Below are 20,094 nucleotides of genomic sequence, written 5' to 3'. Positions count from 1 at the left end.
TTACCTAGCTGAGTGGCCTTGGGCAAGCCACTTAACCCCATTTGCCTTGCAAAAAAAACAACAACTTAAAAAAAGAGAATAGAGAGAACTCTGGTACAAAGACAAACTCTCAACTCAGGTGAAGCAATGAAAACCATTTTTTCCCTTTACACCTATATAAGTCTTTGGTTTGGAAGACTGAAGAATTTGGTCCTGATAAAAAGGCAACTCTCTATTAAAGCCAACTCTGCTGCCTCATTGTGGCATGAAAATGACCTTGCTCCTTGAGAACTTTGCCAATGGAGTACAAGCTCTGGCAGGTTCTTCTTAGCTGGAAGCACTCTAAGCACTTCTCTCTCTCTCTTTATTCACTTCTTCACCCTTTACATTCTGGTTTCTGGCTTTATCACTGGACTGATTCTGTTCCCTCCAAAGTTGCCAACTATGATCTTTTAATTGCCAAATGGGATGGCCTTATCTCAGACCTGCTCTTTCTTGACCTTGCTGCAGTATTTGCCACTGTTAACCATTCTTTCTTCCTTGATATTTTCTCTTCTTTGAGTTTTAATGACATTGCTCTTTTTTTTGGTTTTCTTCCATGTCTGTCCTAACTGCTGTGGGGATGAATATAGACTCTGTTCTGGACAACTTAATTTTTTTCTCTCTATGGTCTTCTTTGTGAGTTCTATGGGTTCAACTGTCACCTCTGTATAGACTAATCCCATGTTTATACATCCAGTACTAATCCTACATCACAAATGACCAATTTGAACATTTTCTTACTGGATATATAGAAGGCATTTCAAATTCAACATATGCAAAACAAAACTATTTTCTTCCAAACCCATTTCCTTACCTATGTTTGTTGTTTGTTTTTTAGGTTTTTGTAAGGCAATGGGGTTAAGTGGCTTGCCCAAGGCCACAAAGCTAGGTAATTATTAAGTGCCTGAGGTTGGATTTGAACTCAGGTCCTCCTGACTCCAGGGCCGGTGCTCTATCCACTGCGCTGCCTAGCTACCCCCTACCTATGTTTGTTGATGGTACCACTATTCTTTTAGTCACTCAGATTTAGAGAGAGTCATTTTCATTTCTTCACATCCTGTCAGCTATAATGTAGTGGTGCAGTGGATAGAGAGAACTGGCCTTGGAGTCAGGATAGGAGTTCAAATGTGACCTCAAAAATTTGATTCTTACTAGCAGTATGACCTTGGGCAAGTCACTTAACCCTGATTGCCTCCCATCCAGGGTCATCTCCAGTTGTCCTGATTTTTATCTGTTCCCTGTATCCAGATAGCTCTGGAAGAGAAAGTGAGGCTGTTGACTTAGACAGCATCCTCCTCACTCAAATCCAATTCATATGCTTGTCCTGGCATCATCTACCTGATGTTATGGTCTTCTTAGAAAAGGAAGGATGGGGGTGTGGCTAGGCGGCGTAGTGGATAAAGCACCGGCCCTGGAGTCAGGAGTACCTGGGTTCAAATCCGGTCTCAGACACTTAATAATTACCTAGCTGTGTGGCCTTGGGCAAGCCACTTAACCCTGTTTGCCTTGCAAAAACCTAAAAAAAAAAAAGAAAGAAAATGAAGGATAAAACATCTTCCCAATAGCTCTCCTGCCTTTTTCTTCTCTATCATTGTAGTTCACTTGTTGTTTTTCAGTTATTTCAATCATGGCCAGCTTTTTGTGACTCCATTTGGGGTTTCTTGGCAGATATACTGGAGTGGTTTGGCATTTCCTCCTTCAGTTCATTTTACAGATGAGAAAACTGAGGTTAACATGGTCAAATGACTTACCCAGGGTCATACAGCTAATAAAGATTTTTTTTTTAGGTTTTTGCAAGGCAATGGGGTTAAGTGGCATGCCCAAGGCCACACAGATAGGTAATTATTAAGTGTCTGAGACCGGATTTGAACCCAGGTACTCCTGACTCCACTACACCACCTAAGCCGCCCCATAATAAAGATTTAAGGTAAGATTTAAACTCAGGTCTTCCTGACTCCAGGTCTGACTCTAGTGCCCTGAACAGCCTTTAAGTCCTTATCCAACTCTTGGCTGGAATAATCTCTTAATTGGTTTCCTTGACTCCAATCGCTTCCCTCTCCATTTCATTCTTCACAAATTTTAAAAGTGAAATTCTTAAAGCTCATGTCTGACCATTTACTCCCTTGACCAAAATAATATAGTGGCTCCTTATTGACACTAAGATAAAATATTAACTTGATAGTTAAAGGCCTTCACAATCTAGCTTCAGTCTAGCTTTCCAGGCTTATTATATGTATGTGTATATATATATATATATATATATATATTATATATATATATATTACTCCCTTTCATATACTCTGTATTTCAGACAAACTAGCTTGTTTCTCATACACAGCATTCCATCTCTTGTCTCTGTGCCTTTGTACAGATGCTACCCTCTTCCTGGAATGCTCTCCTTTCTAACTTTGCCTTAATTGCAGTTAAGCATGTAGAGGTTTATCACCAGAGAGTCAATTACCAGGTGATTTTTTTTTTTTAGTCCTATCAATTCAACAAGACTGTTAGTGAGGAGAGGGACTTAGCTCCATTTTGAAGCTGAGGAAACTGAGCTAGGAAGTGTCTGGGTCTGAATTTGTACTTATGTTAGGATGGAGCTCTGCACACTTTTGGAGGGAAGGTCTGGATTACTTTTGTTGCTACTTTCTTGGAGGTATAGAATGTTGTTTTTCCAGGATCTTAGGGATCACTCAGATTTGGAACCTGCAAGGGCTCCCAAATTCTTCTGATTCAAGGCAGAGTCTTATTTCTACTTCGACAGTGGTTCAGTATGCAGGTTCTCTTGGTCTTCCATTCCTGCGCTGCTTATTGTTCTGCAGGCTTCAGACTGGATGAGAATTTGAACTGAGAGCCTGCCTTGTTCTAAGAGACGGAGTCACATGGCTGCTCCTAGTTTCTAAACTGGTTCCTCTCTTGGGAAAGTAGAGAGAGAAGAGGACCTTGGATAGATTTCTAAGGCACACTCATGCAAAGAGAGTAGGAAATTAATGATGAGCTAGAGGAGACTGAGGAGTTGACAGCTAGGAAGAGAACCTGTAGAGAATATTACAGAGTAACCAGTGCAAGGCAGTGGGGTTAAGTGGCTTGCACAAGGCCACACAGTTAGGTAATAAGTGTCTGAGACTGGATTTGAACTCAGGATTTGACAACAGGGCCAGTGCTCTATCCACTGCGCCACCTACCTGCCCCCTTGATTTGGCTTTTTGAGAAATCATTGGTAACCTTGGGGAAGAGAACGGTTTTAGCTGAGTGCTGAGGTTGGAAGTCTGATTTCTGCAAAAGGTAGAGAAATGAGGAGGTGATGAGAAATTGGGTATAACAAGGGTAGAAAGTTGTTTCTAGGAATTTGGCTATGAAAAGGAGGAGAGATAGAAGGGGATGGTTGAGTCAAGCCAAGATTTTTTTTTTTTTTTAAGGGAGAGATCTTAATATATTTATAAGCAGAAGGGAAAGGGACTTGGGCAAACAAAGCTTTAAAGTATGGAGGGAGAAGGAATGGAAGAGACAGGAGGGATTGGGATTAAGGGTACAAATAGGGTGTACTTGACAAGGGAAAAGGTCACTTGGATTCTGCCCAGGAATCCTGGTCTAATATGTGAACTTGCACCTTACCTTGCCCAGAAATCATTGCTTTTCCAAACCATGTCACATTTCCAAACTATGCCATTCTTATGTGCCCAATATGCACTGCTTTCCAACTTTGCTTCTCTTGATGTATTGTCTTATTCTATTAGAATACTTTCCTTTAAATGATCAATGTTGGAGAGGTTGTGAGAGTATTGGGACATTAATGCATTATTGGGGGAGTTGTGAATCCAAGCAGTCTGGAAAGCAAATGGAACTATGCCCAAAGAGCAATAAAATTGATAATACCCTTTGATCCAGCAATACCAATACTAGGCCTATATTCAGAAAAAAATCATAAAAAAGGGGGAAAATTCCACATGTTCCAAAATATTCATAGCAACTCTTTTTGTACTAGCAAGGAATTGGAAATCGAGGGGATGCCCATCAGTTGGGGAATGATTGAACAAATTATGGTATATGAATGTTATGGAGTACTATTGTTCTATAAGAAACCACAAATGGTCAGACTCTAGAGAAGCATGGAAAGAATTACAGGAACTGATGCTGAGTGAAGGGAGCAGAACCAAGAGAATATTGTATACATTAACAATAACATTGTGAGTTGATCAACCTTGATGGCTGCAGTCCTTCTCAGAAGTTCAGAGAGCTAAGACAACCCTGGGAGATGTGTTATGAACAATGCCATCCACATCTAGAGGAAGAAAAATAAAATAAACAAAAAAATCTCAAACTACAGAATCTGAATGAACATTATGTTCACTTTTAAAAATTTCTCTTATGTTTTTCCTTCCTAAAAAAAAAATGTTTTCCTTAAGAGCATGGATTGGTTTGCTTGTTTTGTATATCTGGTGGTTTGAACATTGCGTGTTATATAATGTACTTAATAAATTTCCTTCCTTCCTTCCTTCCTTCCTTCCTTCCTTCCTTCCTTCCTTCCTTCCTTCCTTCCTTCCTTCCTTCCTTCCTTCCTTCCTTCCTATTATACTTATTTCTTCCTCTGATATTGGAACAAAGGAGGTGAGAGAAAGGGATAATGTTGAAATGTTTCTAAGTGTAGAGTTGGAGAGAATAGGAGGAATGACCTCAAGTTTTTTTCAGTGAAGTTTGAGCTGAGGTCCTCTGCCAAAGGGAAGTGTGCAACAGGTAGTATAAGTAACCTGAAAAAAAAGAACAGATCCTGTGCACAATGAAATAGTTAATCAAGGAAGAGTAAAAGTGTTGAGGTGCAGCAGTGAAGTCTAGTTGAAATTATATGACATATCTAAACTTTGTCTCTTCTAGGCTGTATATTTTATACACAGTGGGTACTTAATAAATATTTGTTGAATTCAACATCTCAGTGCCACCCAGCAAGTTAGTAGAAGACTTTTTGAATCTATTTTATGTCTCCTGTTTCTGGGGTAACAAGTTCTATATTTACTATGCATTGTATAAAGTAGGACTTCCTTTTGTTTGTCCCAAAACAACTTCATTCAATCTTGGAGGAGGAGTCCTTAGTTCCAGTATTTTTGTATTTCATGAGCAAATCTCTCTGTCCCACTTTATTATTTTATAACTACTCATCCTGTTTGCTCATCATTAATAGCTTTCTGATCCCAGTTGCCTACAAGATAACTTATTAGCTTGTCATTCAAGACCTCCTACCATCTGGTGCCAACCACTCCTTTTGGATTTAGATTTTTTAGATTTTTAGATTTAGTTGTTGATACATGATGGAGTGCAAGAACTTATAGTAACCTTCTAAATTTCAACACCCTAGGACAAAGCTCTAATTGTCCCACCCTAGATACTGCTCTGCTCAGAATAATATGTACTCCTGTATGCACTATGGTTTTCTGATATGGCTATTTGTATGTGTATCTTAGTTCCCCTACTAGATTGCAAACTCTTTGAGGGTAGGGCCTGTGTCCCAGTCAATTTTGTGTCCCAGAAATCCCTATTATAGGGATTGCAGTTAGTAGACACTTGACTAATACCAAAAACTCTCTTTAATAATCACCTCCTATCCATTTTGGATGTATCTTATATACATATTATCTTCTCAAATAGAACTTTTTCACTTTTGTCTTTGTGTCACCATCTCTGAACATAGTGTTAGACATACAGTAGTTCTTAATAAATGCTTTTTGATTGATTAAATACTCCTGATCTTTTAAGTCTTGCCATATCACATTTCCAATTCATTTTTGTTTCGATAAGCTAGAATCCTTAAAGTCCACATGCACATGACCTGGGGGTTGACTGAGAAATAGGACAGTAGTGTGGTCACCAATTTTTTCACATGTGTATGGTTTTCTGCACTACTGAGGGGTTTTTTAAAAAATTTATTTAGTAGCTGGGTCTTTTCCTCTGTAGTGACCCCAGTGTCTGAGGGTGTATAGCATTGGGCAGATGGTCCAGAGATTGGTTTGCCATCAGACTTCTTGCCTCCTCATGGCAACCCCCCTAAACCCCGACATCTCTGCTGCAAGTCTTGGAAGTCATGTGAATAACTGAGTCTGGCTGCCAGAGCATTATTGTTAGCACTGTTGTTAGGTTGTAAGGAAAAAAAAATAATTGTAGTTGGGCTTTGAAACCCACTTTGACCTTATCTTAGTCATTTTCTTTCTGAAGAGCTGTTGAAATGTTGACAAAATGCTTTTTGGCTCTCACATGTGGAAAGCAGGCATGTTCAGGTCTCCAACGCTTTCTGGAAACTAGTCAAACAGCTTCTGAGTATAATGACGGGCGAAGGGGAATTAGGAAGCATTCTTGCCGGGGAAAATCGGCAGAATGTCGGCACCCAGGAGGGTAGGAGAGGCAGCAGAGAGCTGAGGTCATGCCAGTTTCTGTCTGTCGGTCTCTGCAGGTGCCTTCACAGGCTCAGAAATGACAGGTGAGAGAGGGCATCCCTTCCAGCACTCTCTGCCTTCCATGATTCTTTGCACTGGACTACCACAAAGGGCCAGTTTGCTTCCTAGCTCCAAAGACACAGAAGGGTAGGAGCAAGAGATAGACTAGTGGCAAAAGGAGACAGCAGAGGCAGGGATTAATTGGATAGGAATAAATGTAGAGGGGGAGACAGAGAGAAAACCAGATGGGCACCAGGGACAGAGGTGAACAGTCATACTAGAACAGTCATAGTTAACATAGGGAAGGAAATTAGAGAGACATTTCAATTGCTTCTTTTCTCTCTAGTATTTGGAGAGGGTTTAGACTCTCAATGCATTTTATAGAAACTGTCATTGCATTTTTATATTATTTCATTTATTAATTCAACAAATATTTTGAAATACCTATTTTGGACAAGAACCTGGGAGAGATATAAAGGTAAAATATGGTCTCATTTATGTTACCTCCCTGCTTCTAGAATCTAAGTTTTCTGCTTTTTTAAAATGGGGTCAACAATTATGATCTTCCATATAGTTTTTAGGAAATGACATAGAAAGAAGAAAATGGATTAAAAGCACTCTCTCCTCAGGTGGAAGAAACAAAGTAAAATGATTTGTATCAATCCTTGGTTGAAAATATGACAAGAAAGTCACAAATTAACAAAGCAAGCAAGCAGCCTTACATTGTGAAAGTTGACATGACCAACTATGAATAGGTGCAAAGATAAGGAATATTTTCCACCTCCCAGTAGAAAAGGTGATAGACTCAAGACAGAAAGACATATGGTTTTGGATATAGCCAGTGTGGGTATTCGTTCAATATGACTATGCATATTTGTTACAAGGGTTTGGTTTTTCTTTTCTTGAGTGGGGGTTGGGGGAGAGAAGGAAAGAAGATAGAAGATAAATATTTGTTAATAAAAAAAAAAGTTGGCATGATGTGGCTATATTTTGGTACCAAAGAATACCTTGTTAATTATAAAGGAGGTATCTCTAGCAAGAGGGTTTCTCTGAAATGTAAGGGCTGCTTGGGAGATATTTATAGTTTCCTATATGCAGGGAACCCTCAGCAGTTATTAAATGATGGATTCTTCTCTGACTCTTTGCTGTTACCACTCTCTTCTCTCTTCTCTCTCTTCCTCCCCTTCCTAGCCCTCCCCACCCCCTAAATCCCATTCACTTGCACTTCATAACATCACATCCCTGACATCATGGTTCTCTTAGAGAATGAAGGACAAACAACAACAAATGTTTCTTCCAATTTGATTCAGTAGGCAACTAAATACAATTTTATTTTGCTATTTGCCAGAATCTGGTAGGCAGCAAAGTGAGGTTCCCCATCCTCTTCTTTGTCCTTGTGATATCTTTTTTGTTCGACTCTTTCTGTGTTTACAATTGTTGGGGGCAGTTCTTGGACTAGAGATTTTTTTGGGGTGTCAGCACTTTCTGAAGTCTGTGGTTAAGCTTCAAGTTCAGCATTAAATGCTACATGAATTTAGGATTTCCTTTGATCTGATACCAGGGGTTTTCCACACCTATGAGGGTGGAAATGTGTGTATGTGTGGGAGGCAGGGCAAGAATAGGTGAGTGAGAGGGAGAGGAGAAGGGGATGAAGTGATAAAGGCTTAAAAAGAAAATGCTTTCTAAGCCTCCTTCAGAAAACTTCATTAAGGGAGAGGTTATAGAAGACAGAAAATTATCAAAAGAACCTGCATTGAACCCATGCTGTCTTTCCATTCTGAAAGAAGATAGAGCGATTTGAACATAATCCAGAGAAAGGAGAAATGGACAATATCATCCAGTAGCCCCCTCACATTGCAGCTGGGGGTGGGGTGGGGTAGAGGAGGAGACCCTTTCTGCTGAACTTTGCAGTTGACAACTTTGGTTATTAAATTTTGCAACGGAGTTGGTGATGGGATGTGGGGTAGTGAAGCCTTTGAAGAGAGACAGTTAAAATAGAAGGGTATTTGGAGAAGGGAGCTAGATTTCCTATCTGTGTAGTATGTTAATGTCACTGATATTCAGAAACCTTTTCATTTAGATAAAGGTACTCTTTTATTCCAATATATTCCAGAATTGGAGAAGAATTGCCTATAAATGATGAGGTTCCTCAGTTTTTCCTATTTGCAGATGACATTGTGCTAGGCACATAAGACCCTAGAATGTAGTGAGACTCCTAAATGAGGCCTATTTATAAGCACTCAAAAGAGTTGGCCTAATTATTCTCTCACCAAAAATCCAAGATGATTGAAGAATGTCTTTTGTCTAGGTTATGAGATGTAATTGAATTGGACTATTCATAGAACTGGTCTATCAGTTCACATACTTTTGATAGACACTATTGGATTGAAGAGGAGAAGAGTAAGCTGGTTTTCATTTAGAAACTAGATAGTGTTTTTAATTGCCCCATGATTTTCTCTGAAAACTCCATATTCATAACTTCATTTTTCTTTTGGTAATGTTTTGTGGCTATGAGTCTCCAAGGAATTTAAGTTGCAGTTCACACTGAATGGGCAATAGAGACATGTATGGTAGATATGAGGAAGCTGGAACATTTTACCAACAAAGAAGCTGTAAGATGTCATAACCAGAAAAGTAGGTAGGGATGGTCATGTGGCAGGAACAAAGGATAACTGATGAGGGACACAGCCTACATCTTCCACAGGCATCCACATAATGTCAAAAGAAGGCTCCTCATAAGTTGGGTAGATTCCCTGGAGTGGACTTATGGGAGACCAGAAGACAAAAATTTCAGAGGATAGCTGCTATGTAGATTGATTTCTATGTGTACCCACTATTAGGAATATCTACAACAATTAGGTAACAAATTCCTAGAAGTACCTATCTATAAATGGCTAGAAAGACCATATTCAGGTATAGAGAACTATTTAAAATTCAAAGTTAGTAGTGTTGTTAACTCTAACGGGCTAAGTAAATTAAACAAAGACCAGCCCAAGGTCATCAGAATAAAAATTTTCAGTTTTTCAAATTCTTTCTCCAGATTTTTTTTCCCCCTTCTGAATTCAAAAATGAGTAAATAATGTTTTATTTACATTTCTCGTAGTTGTTTTTAATTTAACTAATTAAGCATTTGTTAAGCCATACTAAGTTGCAGAATGGTATACTGGACATTTACAGACAAATGTTAAATTAGATATAGTTCCTGACCTTATGGAGTTTCTGTTTATTATATAGCTAGTAGCATAATCTTTTTCAAAATGTTGGTATCTCACTTTGTTTTGAATGACCCTAAGTCATTCTCCAATCTTGGGCTGGGTCCTATCTGCCCATTCTTAGACATACTCCAATGGCTATAGACATACTCATATGTAGGCTTTCACCTTCATGTGTGATAGATGTTGGGAGAGTGATGAGAATGGACAATGGAGTTATACATTAGGAAAATTAATCTAGTAGAAGGAAAGACTTAGAGAAGGAGGGATAGAGGAGGAAAAGACAATTATAAAATACCCTTCCCTCCAAATCTTTTTTATCTTTTTTTTTTTCTTTTTTGGGTTTTTTTTGCAAGGCAATGGGGTTAAGTGGCTTGCTCAAGACCACATAGCTAGGTAATTATTAAGTGTCTGAGGCCAGATTTGAACTCAGGTACTCCTGACTCCAGGGCCAGTGCTCTATCTACTGCGCCACCTAGCCACCCCCCAAATCTAATAAATTTGGGGGTGAGTGATTATTCTATTATATAGAGGGGAGGAGCTGTCCTTTTCCAGTTATAGATTGGATGTTCTTTTTATAAGCCCATAGTCTACCTCTGATAGCCCTGAAGCCACGGATTTCAACCACAGGTCCTTACACAGGGCCCCAGCATTTCTGTGGAATTGCATCATGCACAGTTCTGGTTGGCATTACTTTTTTCCAAAAGACTGGAAGATTAGAAGGTAGGAATACCATAGGAAACTTCTTTTTTCTCAAGCTGAGCAGACTGTGTTGGGAACAGCAAGGCCTAAATGTCTCAAAATAGAATCTTCCCGGAAAAGTATGAAAATAGGAGAAACTTTCTTACCTGTCTAGTGTGGTTTACATGTGGTTCCTGACCAGTGTTTGGGTTGGGAACAAAAAAGGAAGTGAGACGATCTATACATCATTTTGGTAGCAGAAGTAAGAAGTAGGAGAGTTTATCCACAGGCACAGAGAATCACAGAATGTCAGCACTGGAATGTACAATGTCAGTCCATAGAACAAAAAATATTGAGTTAAATGGGTTTTGGAGATCATCTAGTTCAAGGATTCTTAATCTGGGAACTTGGTTTTTAAAACTTTTGATAACTGCTTTAATATAATTGGTTTCCTTTGTAATCTTATATATTTTGTGCATTGAAAATGCATTTTGTGCATTGAAAAAAATTCTTAGAAGGGATCTACAGGCTTTATTAGACTGTCAAATGAGTACATGATACAAAGAGGGTAGAGAGAACTTGTTATTAGTTCAATCTCCTCATTTTATAGATGAGAAAATTGAGGCTGTGAGGAAGTGGGTTGGATGATTTCTAAGGTTTCTTCTCTAAATCTTTGGCCCTATAATATTAAGAAATAAAATTAGGTGTATAAATAGGAATAATGGACAGAGTATTCTTCCAAGTTCACCGTCCATTCTGGACAAATTGATGAAAGTTAAGATGAGGAATTCTCAGGAAAGAAATAGGGGACTATGAAGAAAAGCCCCCTCTAGAATGCATGTGCTATCTCTTGAATCCCTTTGTTGTATGTTATTGTTTGTGGTCGTTCTGCAGATAATTGCTTTGGTAGGTGATTATGGATTAGAAATAAGTATTGAACTTAATGAGTTGTTCAGATTCTCTAATCCAAGTTTCCTTAGATTTCAGACATGAAAGTAAAGAAGAAGTGGAGAAGAACACAGCACAAGAGAGGAGAGTAAAAAGGAATCAGTATGAAAATATCTTGGTTTCCTTAATAGGAGAAGCTAGAAATAAGACAGAATGGCGGAGATGACGATAGAAGTTGAGGAACAAGCTTATAGAGCATCAGGGGACTTCCTGGAACAAGCTGATGCTTATGCTGTTTCTTTTGCCTGAAATGTTCTCTACTCATCTCTGCCTCTACAACTCCCACCTATCTTTCAAGTTGTTGTTCAGACAGTTTCAGTCTCGTCCAAGCAAAACCCATTTGAGGTTTTCTTGGCAGAGACACTGTAGTGGTTTGCCATTTCCTTCTCCAACTCATTTTACAGGTGAGGAAACTGAGGCAGTCAGGGATAAGTGACTTGCCCAGAGTCACACAGCCCTGAAGCCAGATTTAAACTCAGGAAGAAGAGTCTTCCTGACCTCAGGCCAGGCACTCTGTCCACTGTATTACCTAACTGCCTCACCTGCCTTACAAAGTCTCTTTGAAATCTCATCTCTTCCATGAAGCCTTTCCTGATGACACTGGGACCTAATAATGTCAGTGGGGGAACAGGACTCTAGTGATCTTTCATTTCAACCTCCTCATTTTGCAGATGAAGGAACTAAGATCTAAAGGTAACTACTAAAACTAATGATGAGTTTATATAATATGTATATTATAGCATTTGATCCTCACAACATCTCTGTGAGGTAGGTACCATCATTATCCCCATTGTCCAAATGAGGAAATGGAGGCTGAAAGAAATTAATTGACTTACCCAGGGTCACACGTATAATAAAGGGCATGGTTGAGATTTAAATTCAGGTCTTCAGACTGCAAATCTAGTACTTGCCATAGACTTTTCCCACTGGGATTGTTAACATACACTTTTCTTACATCCTCATGCACCTTGGTTTAATCCTAGGTATCTAAGGTACTCAATAAGTCCTTTACAGAATTGGATTCAATAGAGTCTGAATTAAATAGGAATGATGCTTTTTTATCTGTCTTGGGGTTTTTGCCTTTCATGTTTGTCTATTGGCAAGGAAGCCCTTCATTCTGGGGTAACACAAGGGAGTAAATTTTGCTCTATGACCTTTTCTGAACTCAGCAGATATGAACCATTGCTGCTGAACTTTTCTGTTTCCATGACCATGGTGTGAGCCCATCAAGGGCCAGGCGGCTGCATTAAAACCCCAGCTGCTGTTGGAAGGGGCCACTGCGACATCTGCACCACCCCCAGGCCTGGGCACGTTGATGATTGCCAAAACTCAATTTTTACCCCTTTGCTTGAAAAGGCCCTGGCAGGAAGGCAGGCAGAGGCAGGCTGGGCCCAGGAGTGAGGTAGGTCTGCTGGGGATTCATGGCATAGGACTAAAGTACCATATACAGTAAGGTATATGCTAAAGAAATCACAAGAACTCTTCTTAGCTGCTTGGCTCCTGACCTAGGTGAGCCAAAAGATTTCTCCCTTCTCTTTGCCACTGCTAAGCAGTTGCCAAATCCTGTGGGCTCTCTCCAAGACATCTCTTGCATCCAGAATATCTCTTGTATCTGCCCCTTCTTTATTATTCCTGCTATCCCCAACTCTAGACCTTCATCACCTTTCACCTTGACTACTGTAACTATTTCTAAACTGGGCTCAGCCTGATCATCCCCCCTTTTTTGTCCCACCTCTCCCCCCCTCAGTCTGTTCTTAATCTTCCCAATTTATAATTTCATTCTCCATTCTCATCACTCCCCCACTTAAAAAAATCTTCAATGGCTTCAACTGCCTTAGGAATGAAGGACAAACCAGAATTCAGTCTGGTCCCAACCTGCCTTTCCTGCCTTCTATCATATTCCTCCTCTTCATGTACTCCATACCTCAGGCAAATCTGATTTGTTGTCTCCTGAATGAATGCATTTCTTTCTCACCTCCATGCTTTTGCTCACAGAATTTGTTCTACCTGGAATCTCCTTCCTTTTCAACCTCTGCCCATCAAAGTCCTATCCAACCTTCAGGTCCAGCTCAAATGCCACCTCTATGAAGCCTAGGATCAACATCAACTGTCAAAGTAATCTCTCAACACTTTCGTCTTCTCTTTCATTTTTTGTTCTCATTTGTTTTTTGTATTGCCAATTGATCAATCAACAAGTATTTATTAAGGACCTACCATATCTCAAACATAGTGCTAGGCATGGAATATACAAAAATAAGAGCAAATGTCACCCCCATCAAAGGGCTTAAATTTTAATTCAGAGACCAACAAACCCATTCATAGGTATATACCAAATGCATTAATTGTGACCATGACTTATTTTTCACTACTAGATCATAAATTTCTTGAGGGTTTGTTCTTGATGTTCAGTTGTGTCTAACTCTACATGATTCCATTTAGGGTTTTCTTGGCAAGATACTGGAGTGTAAAACTCCTTTGCTATCTTTTTTCTCAGCTCATTTTACAGATGAGGAAACTGAGGCAAACAGGATGAAGTGACTTGTTCAGGGGCACATAACTAGTAAGTATTTGAGGTCAGCTTGGAACTCAGGAAGAGGAGTCTTCTTGACTTCAGACTAGGCACTGTGCTGCCCATTTCTTGAGGATAGGGACCAAATTTATTTTTGTCTCTCCCTTATGTTTACCATAATGCTTTACACATGGGAGACACTGAAATTCTTTGGTCTTTCTTAAGGAAGACAGGCAGCTTGAGACTTGCATTTGAGTACTAGGGGTGGGTAGATTTTTAAAGAGCAGCAGACCCCTCTTCTTCCACACTCCTCTGCTCCCTGCTTTCACTCTTCCCTCTTGGGGAAAGGAAACAAGGCTGCTTTTAAGGTTCATGCTGAAAGATGTGAATGGAGCCAGGGGATAGCAGCCCTGAAGGCTATAAACTGGGTAATGAAATCTCATGGCCAGTGGTATTGCAGTCTACTCAGAGGTCTGGCAGTGTCAGCCTGGAAACATGCTCCCCAAGCACATAGCAAACACTGATCGCTGTCCATGCTTCTCGTACTCTGTCCAGCAGGATGTCCTAGGCTGAGGCCAGGTGGAAGCTGCCAGCTCTGCCACCTAAGGATGAGGAGAATAGGGTCACCTTGTTGTGGTCCCCCATCACATCCTGGCTCTTTAATGACAAGGCTTCAGAGTCACATCTCACAAGTCTTTCAGACATCTATCTATAGATATTCATAGACTAATGTGTGCTCAGTTTAGCTGATGACAGGTATTGCCTCTGTCCTCTTTCTTTGTCTTTATCCCCCTTTCTCTCTCTTCCTTCCTCTCCAGATGCGCCTCCCCCCCCCCCCCCACTATAACAATGACAGCAATAAGGACAAACAATACCTCAGGTTTGAATGGCCTTTTTCCTCCTAATTGCTCAAATGAGTTTGGGGCCAAGACAGAGGTAGGGCTGGAATTGATCATCTCAGGATAAAAGACCAAGAAGTTTCAGCCCTATCCTGGTGCCTTTTAACGAGCAGGTCTGGCTCCCCAGCTAATCAGTAACAGCTTTAAATAATGCTCACTTAGCTCCCATCTACCCAACCTCAGGGCACCTGAGAAAACACCTTTCCCCCCCCAGCTGTTCTTTTCATACCCAAGAAGACTTTGTTTAACTGAGTTGTAGTACAGTAGCAAATTTTGGGTGACCCCCCCATGCATAATGGGGCCTCTTGTGGACTGCTGAGGGGCCCCCTGGGGCTATGGAGCAATGCAAGTCCTGCCCAGATCCTACCACCTTTTCATATCATAGGACCCCTGCTTGCCGCCCAGGTAGAGAAATTTTAAACAAGCACATTTCTTTTGCCCAGTTCTCATTAATTGGATCTAAAAGGGTTTCTATTTTCTCTCCAAATGCTGATTGATCTAGCAGAGGTAAACAGCACCACTAAAACATGTGTATATGTGTGTGTGTGTGTGTGTGTGTGTGTGTGAAGAGTTGAAGGCGATTGGATATCTAATGTTACTGACATTTACAGAGAGAGAGAAAGAGGGGAGAGAGGGGAGAGGGGAGAGAAAGAAGGGGCGTTAGGGGAGAGAAAAGGCTAGGGAGCCAGAGGGAGAGAGAAAAAAGAGAGAGGAAAGGGAAGAGAGAGGGGAGAGAGGGGGGACTGGGGCGGGGAAGAGAGAGAAAGGGAGGCAGAAGGAAAAGGAGAGGAAGACAGGGAGAGGAAAGAGACGGGTGGGGGGGGGAGAAGGAAGAGAGGGGAGTTAGGAGAGAGAAAAGGCTAGAAAAAAGAAAGAGAGACAGAAAAGGAGAGAAGAGGAAATGGGAGCCAGAGAAAGAGAGAGAAAAAAGAGAGGGGAGAGAAAGGGGAGAGGGCAGGAGAAGGGAGAGAAAAAAGGGAGAGAAGGAGAAGGGGAGTCGGGAAGAGAAAGAAAAGGAGACAGAGAAGGAGGGAGGAGAGGAGAGGAGAGGAGAGGAGAGGAGAGGAGAGGAGAGGAGAGGAGAGGAGAGAGAGAGAGAGAGAGAGAGAGAGAGAGAGAGGGAGTGAGCAGAGTATGAGTCAGCCTGTCTTGGAGTTTCAGCCCACAGATTTCTGCCTACATGGATTGTAGAATGAATAGCCCTGCAGCTTGAACAGGAAGGAGACTCCAGACTCTTGAGGAGGCTGCATGGTTCCTTGACCAGAGTTTGGCAGTTTGTCTTCTCGTAATTTCTCATGCTTGAGAGTGGATGGAGATTTCCCCACACCCCAAGAAAAAAGAGAGGATATATCAGTGTGCCTAAGGAAGCAGCTCTGACTCATTTTTTGGGGAGGGGGCAGATGACACAGGGATAAGAAGCTGTCTTATGTGTGGTTCAGGCAGTGTGCTTTTTGGATGTTTCCTGAGGTACAAGACCGGAAGCACCTATTTCCTCTGTGGGAACCCCTTGTATTGAAGGATACTGGGTAGGGGGGAAGAAGCTGTTCTGAGGGCAGATCTGAGATACTAGATGCTTAATTTCTGTTCCTAGATGAGTATTGCAAGATTTAATGGATTTTCTATGTTTCTTGACCCCTCTGTTGCATTTAATATTCCCTTTCCTTCCTAGGTTTTTGTGATACTGTTCTCTCTCAGACCTGTTTGGCTACTCCTTCCCAGTCTTTTTTGCTGGATCATCATCCATGTCTTCCTATGAGTGGGTGTACCCCAGAGCTCTATCCTGGGGCTTCTCTCTCTCTCTCTTCACCCTCTCTCAATCATCTCATGAGTTCCCATGGGTTCAGTTGTCATCTCTGTGTAGTTGTCTCTTAGATTTATATATCCATTCCTAAAAGGGATCTTTCTTGAGCTCCACTCCCACATCATTAATTACTTACTAGATATCCTAACCGGATATCCTATAGCTGTCACCAATTAAAATGTCCACAATAGAACTTCTCTTTTGTCCCTTTTTTTCCTTTTTCTTAACTTGTCTTTGACCATCAAAGGCATCACCATCTTTCTAATAATCACTGAGGTCTGCAACTTCAAAAGTCAGCCTTCACTCCTCCCTTTTCCTCATCCTCCTATAAGCTAATCAATTGCTTAGACTTGTCAATTCTTTCTCCACCTTTCTCCTATTCGTCCCCTTCTTAGAAAACTATTTCCAATGGTCAGTGTGTTTGTTCAGGTCCTTGTCACCTCTAGCCAGGATGCTTATAAGAGCTTCCTACTTGATTTTGCCTCATCTCTTCCTCCTTTAATCCATTTTCTCCAAAGTTACCAACTAATATTCCTTAGTGACCATGTCACTTCCCGAGTTTTAGGGACTCCCAATTGCCTCTGGGGAGTTAGATTCTTCTTGAATTCATTTAAGGCCCTTTTATAATTTGGTCCCAGTCTACTTTTCTAGGTGGGGCAACTAGGTGGCACAGTGATTACAGTACAAACCCTGGAGTCAGGAGGACCTGAGTTTATATCCTGCCTCAAATACTTATTAGTTGTTCAGCCTTTAGTAATTCAGGAGATTCAGTGGATAGAGTACTGACCTTGGAGTCAGGAGGAAAGGAGTTTGGCCTCAGAGAACTCAGAAACTTGAGACTAACTGACTTCTTGACCTTGGACAAGTCACTTAACCCTGATTACCTCATATTCAGGGCCATTCATATCTGGCCATTGGACCCAGATGACTCTGGAGGAGAAAGTGAGGCTGATGACTTAGCATAACACCCTCTCACTCAAATCTATGTATTTGTCATGGCATTACCTCCCTGATATCATGGTCTTCTTTGAGAACTAAGGACAAAACATCATTGTTGTCATCATCATCATCATCATCATCATCACTTTTCCAGGTGAATTGGCCATTATTCTCCTTTATCCAGTCTACATCCCAAACAAAGTGTTGACTCTGGTATAGGGCATGCTGTTTCTTCTCTCTCCTTTAAGATGACTGACTCCCTTGTCTGGAATATATTGCCTCCTCATTTTTACCTCAGAGGAGCCCTAGTTTCTTTTGATGTTCACTTCAAATGATATCTCCTACTCAAGTCCTATCCAGATACCCCTTCTCCACCAATTGTTGATGACCTCTGTCCACCTGAAAACTCCTTTGCATTCCTTTGTAGATTTTGAATTCACTTAGTTTATGTCATTTCCTTTCAATAGAAAGTGAATTTCCTAAGGACAGAGACTATTTAATTTTTGGTTTTGTATTCCAGCATCCAGCATGGTGCTTGGTATATAGTCGGTATTTTATAAATGCTTGCTGTTTAAATGAATTTCAGGTAGTTTAACAGACATTTCCTGAGCAAGTACTATACAGGTTACTTCAAGGATAAAATGATTTTTAAGCAATGTTTCTTGTCTTTGGAGAGCCCACAATCTAGTGAGGAGGATGAGAAGAGTGTGGTAGAATGAGATGTGTGCAAGAAGAGAGATGCAGTACTATGAGAAGGATTTTATAGGAATGAATTTCCCCATTCTACTGGGAACATTAGAGTAGGTTTCATGGTGGAGGAGGAGTCTGAGCTGGGTCTTAAAGGATGGACAGAAGACAGTGTAGCATAATGGGAAATGACTTCAAATTCCAGCTCTGTTCCTTACTACCTGTGTCCTTGGGCAAGGTATTTTATATTTCTGGGACTTGTGAAGGACTTGAATTAGATTTAGTAGGTAGAGCTCTTTTTAAAATTGTTTTTATTTATTTAAGGCAGTGAGGTTAAGTGTCTTGCCAAGGCTACACAGCTAGGTAATTTTAAGTGTCTGAGTCTGGATTTGAACTCAGGTACTCCTGACTCCAGGGCTGGTGCTTTATTCACTGTGCCACCTAGCAGCCCTCTAGATAGAACTTTTTTTTTGTTTTTTAGGTTTTTGCGAGGCAAATGGGGTTAAGTGGCTTTCCCAAGGTCTCAGCTAGGAATTATTAAGTGTCTGAAGTTGGATTTGAACTCAGGTACTCCTGATTCCAGGGCCAGTGCTCTATCCACTGTACCATCTAGCCACTGATAGAGCTTTTTTAAAAAACCTGGATTTCAAAAATCTACCTCCAGCTTTATCTGTGGTATTAATCTCTCTGAGCCTCAGTTTCCTCATCTATAAAAAGGGGGAGAATAATACACTTAATATTGTGAAGCATAAATGAAATAATGACAGCAAAGTGCTTTATAGATCATCAGGTTCAATGTAAATGTAGCTATTGTTATTATTTTGAAATTGTGTGCAAAGTAGAAGGAATTCCAAAAGAAGGAAATGGCATGAGCAAAGAAAGGCATGGGGTGTGTTCTCAAGACAGTGCAGTATTTGCCTCTGGGTACCTCAGTTTCCCAGGATGATACCACCCCCACATAGATTTGCAGGAATGATAATTACTGTTTGGGATTCATAGATCAAAGGTGTGAAAGGCCAGAAGGATGAAGGCAGACTGGTTTTCCTCTTGCATACAGGTGAAATTTAGGTTACTATTTTCTCTATTTGAATGGAAAAGAGAAACTTGCCTTAGAGGAAGACTGGCATCTGGCACTGTCATCAACAAACATTGATTGAGTACTGACCCTGTATGGACCATTGTACTAGATTTTTATTTGAGACATTTAATGCATAGACCATGAAAGCTGGCTTTAACATATTTTTCCAACATCAACTCTTTCAATCTACTTTCTAGTTTGATTGAACTGTTCTCCATACTTTGCACATATCCCTTAATTTCCTCATTCTCCATTCTCTCATTAGACCACTCCCCTCCCTATCATCATCTGTTGAAATCCTACCCATCATAGAATCACTAAATGTCAGAGCCAAAAGACCTCAGATATTTTCTAGAACTCCTTCATTTTACAAATAACAATGATGGTTGAAAATAATAATGATGATAGCTAGCATTTGCTTAGTGTTTCAAGGTCTGCAAAGTGCTTGACATTTGTTAACTCTTTTTATTCTCACAGCCACCCAGTGAGGAGATGAGGAATTTGTGGCATGAAGAAATCCAGAGACCTGCCCAGAATCAAATAGCATTTCCAGGCAGGGTTCAATTTTAGATTTTCCTAACTTCAAAGCACATACCCTATCCACTGTACCACCTAGTTACCAGTTCCCCAAGTGAAGAACTAAGTCCCAAGAGGGAGAGAGATCTATCTAATATCTCACAAGTTCTTTGGAAGGCAAGAATCCTGGAAGAAATTTTCTGGGATTTAGATGGATTTTCCACTTTTCTCAGTGCCTTTTAGAATCACTAACCGTTAAATGTTCACCTCTTCTTCCTTACTGAGTCACAACTCCTTAATTTATAGACCAAAGACAAAAGCATTTTCTATTCCCGGATTCCTTTGATGGTGGATCCTCTCACAGAGAGCCCAAGAAGATTGTTG

The 20,094-nt window shown here is 40.5% G+C and overlaps 2 long non-coding RNA genes across 4 annotated transcripts in view; one reads left to right on the top strand and one right to left on the bottom strand.

Annotated features, from left to right (window-relative positions):
* LOC141505271 (uncharacterized) overlaps window positions 1–20,094 on the top strand; it is a 274,924-nt gene that overhangs the window by 20,872 nt on the left and 233,958 nt on the right. The window lies entirely within an intron of this gene.
* LOC141505273 (uncharacterized) overlaps window positions 1–20,094 on the bottom strand; it is a 53,094-nt gene that overhangs the window by 9,180 nt on the left and 23,820 nt on the right. The window lies entirely within an intron of this gene.

Source organism: Macrotis lagotis, chromosome 1 (assembly GCF_037893015.1).
Source record: "Macrotis lagotis isolate mMagLag1 chromosome 1, bilby.v1.9.chrom.fasta, whole genome shotgun sequence".
Lineage (NCBI taxonomy): Eukaryota > Metazoa > Chordata > Mammalia > Peramelemorphia > Peramelidae > Macrotis > Macrotis lagotis.
This window is presented reverse-complemented; position numbering and strand designations above follow the sequence as displayed.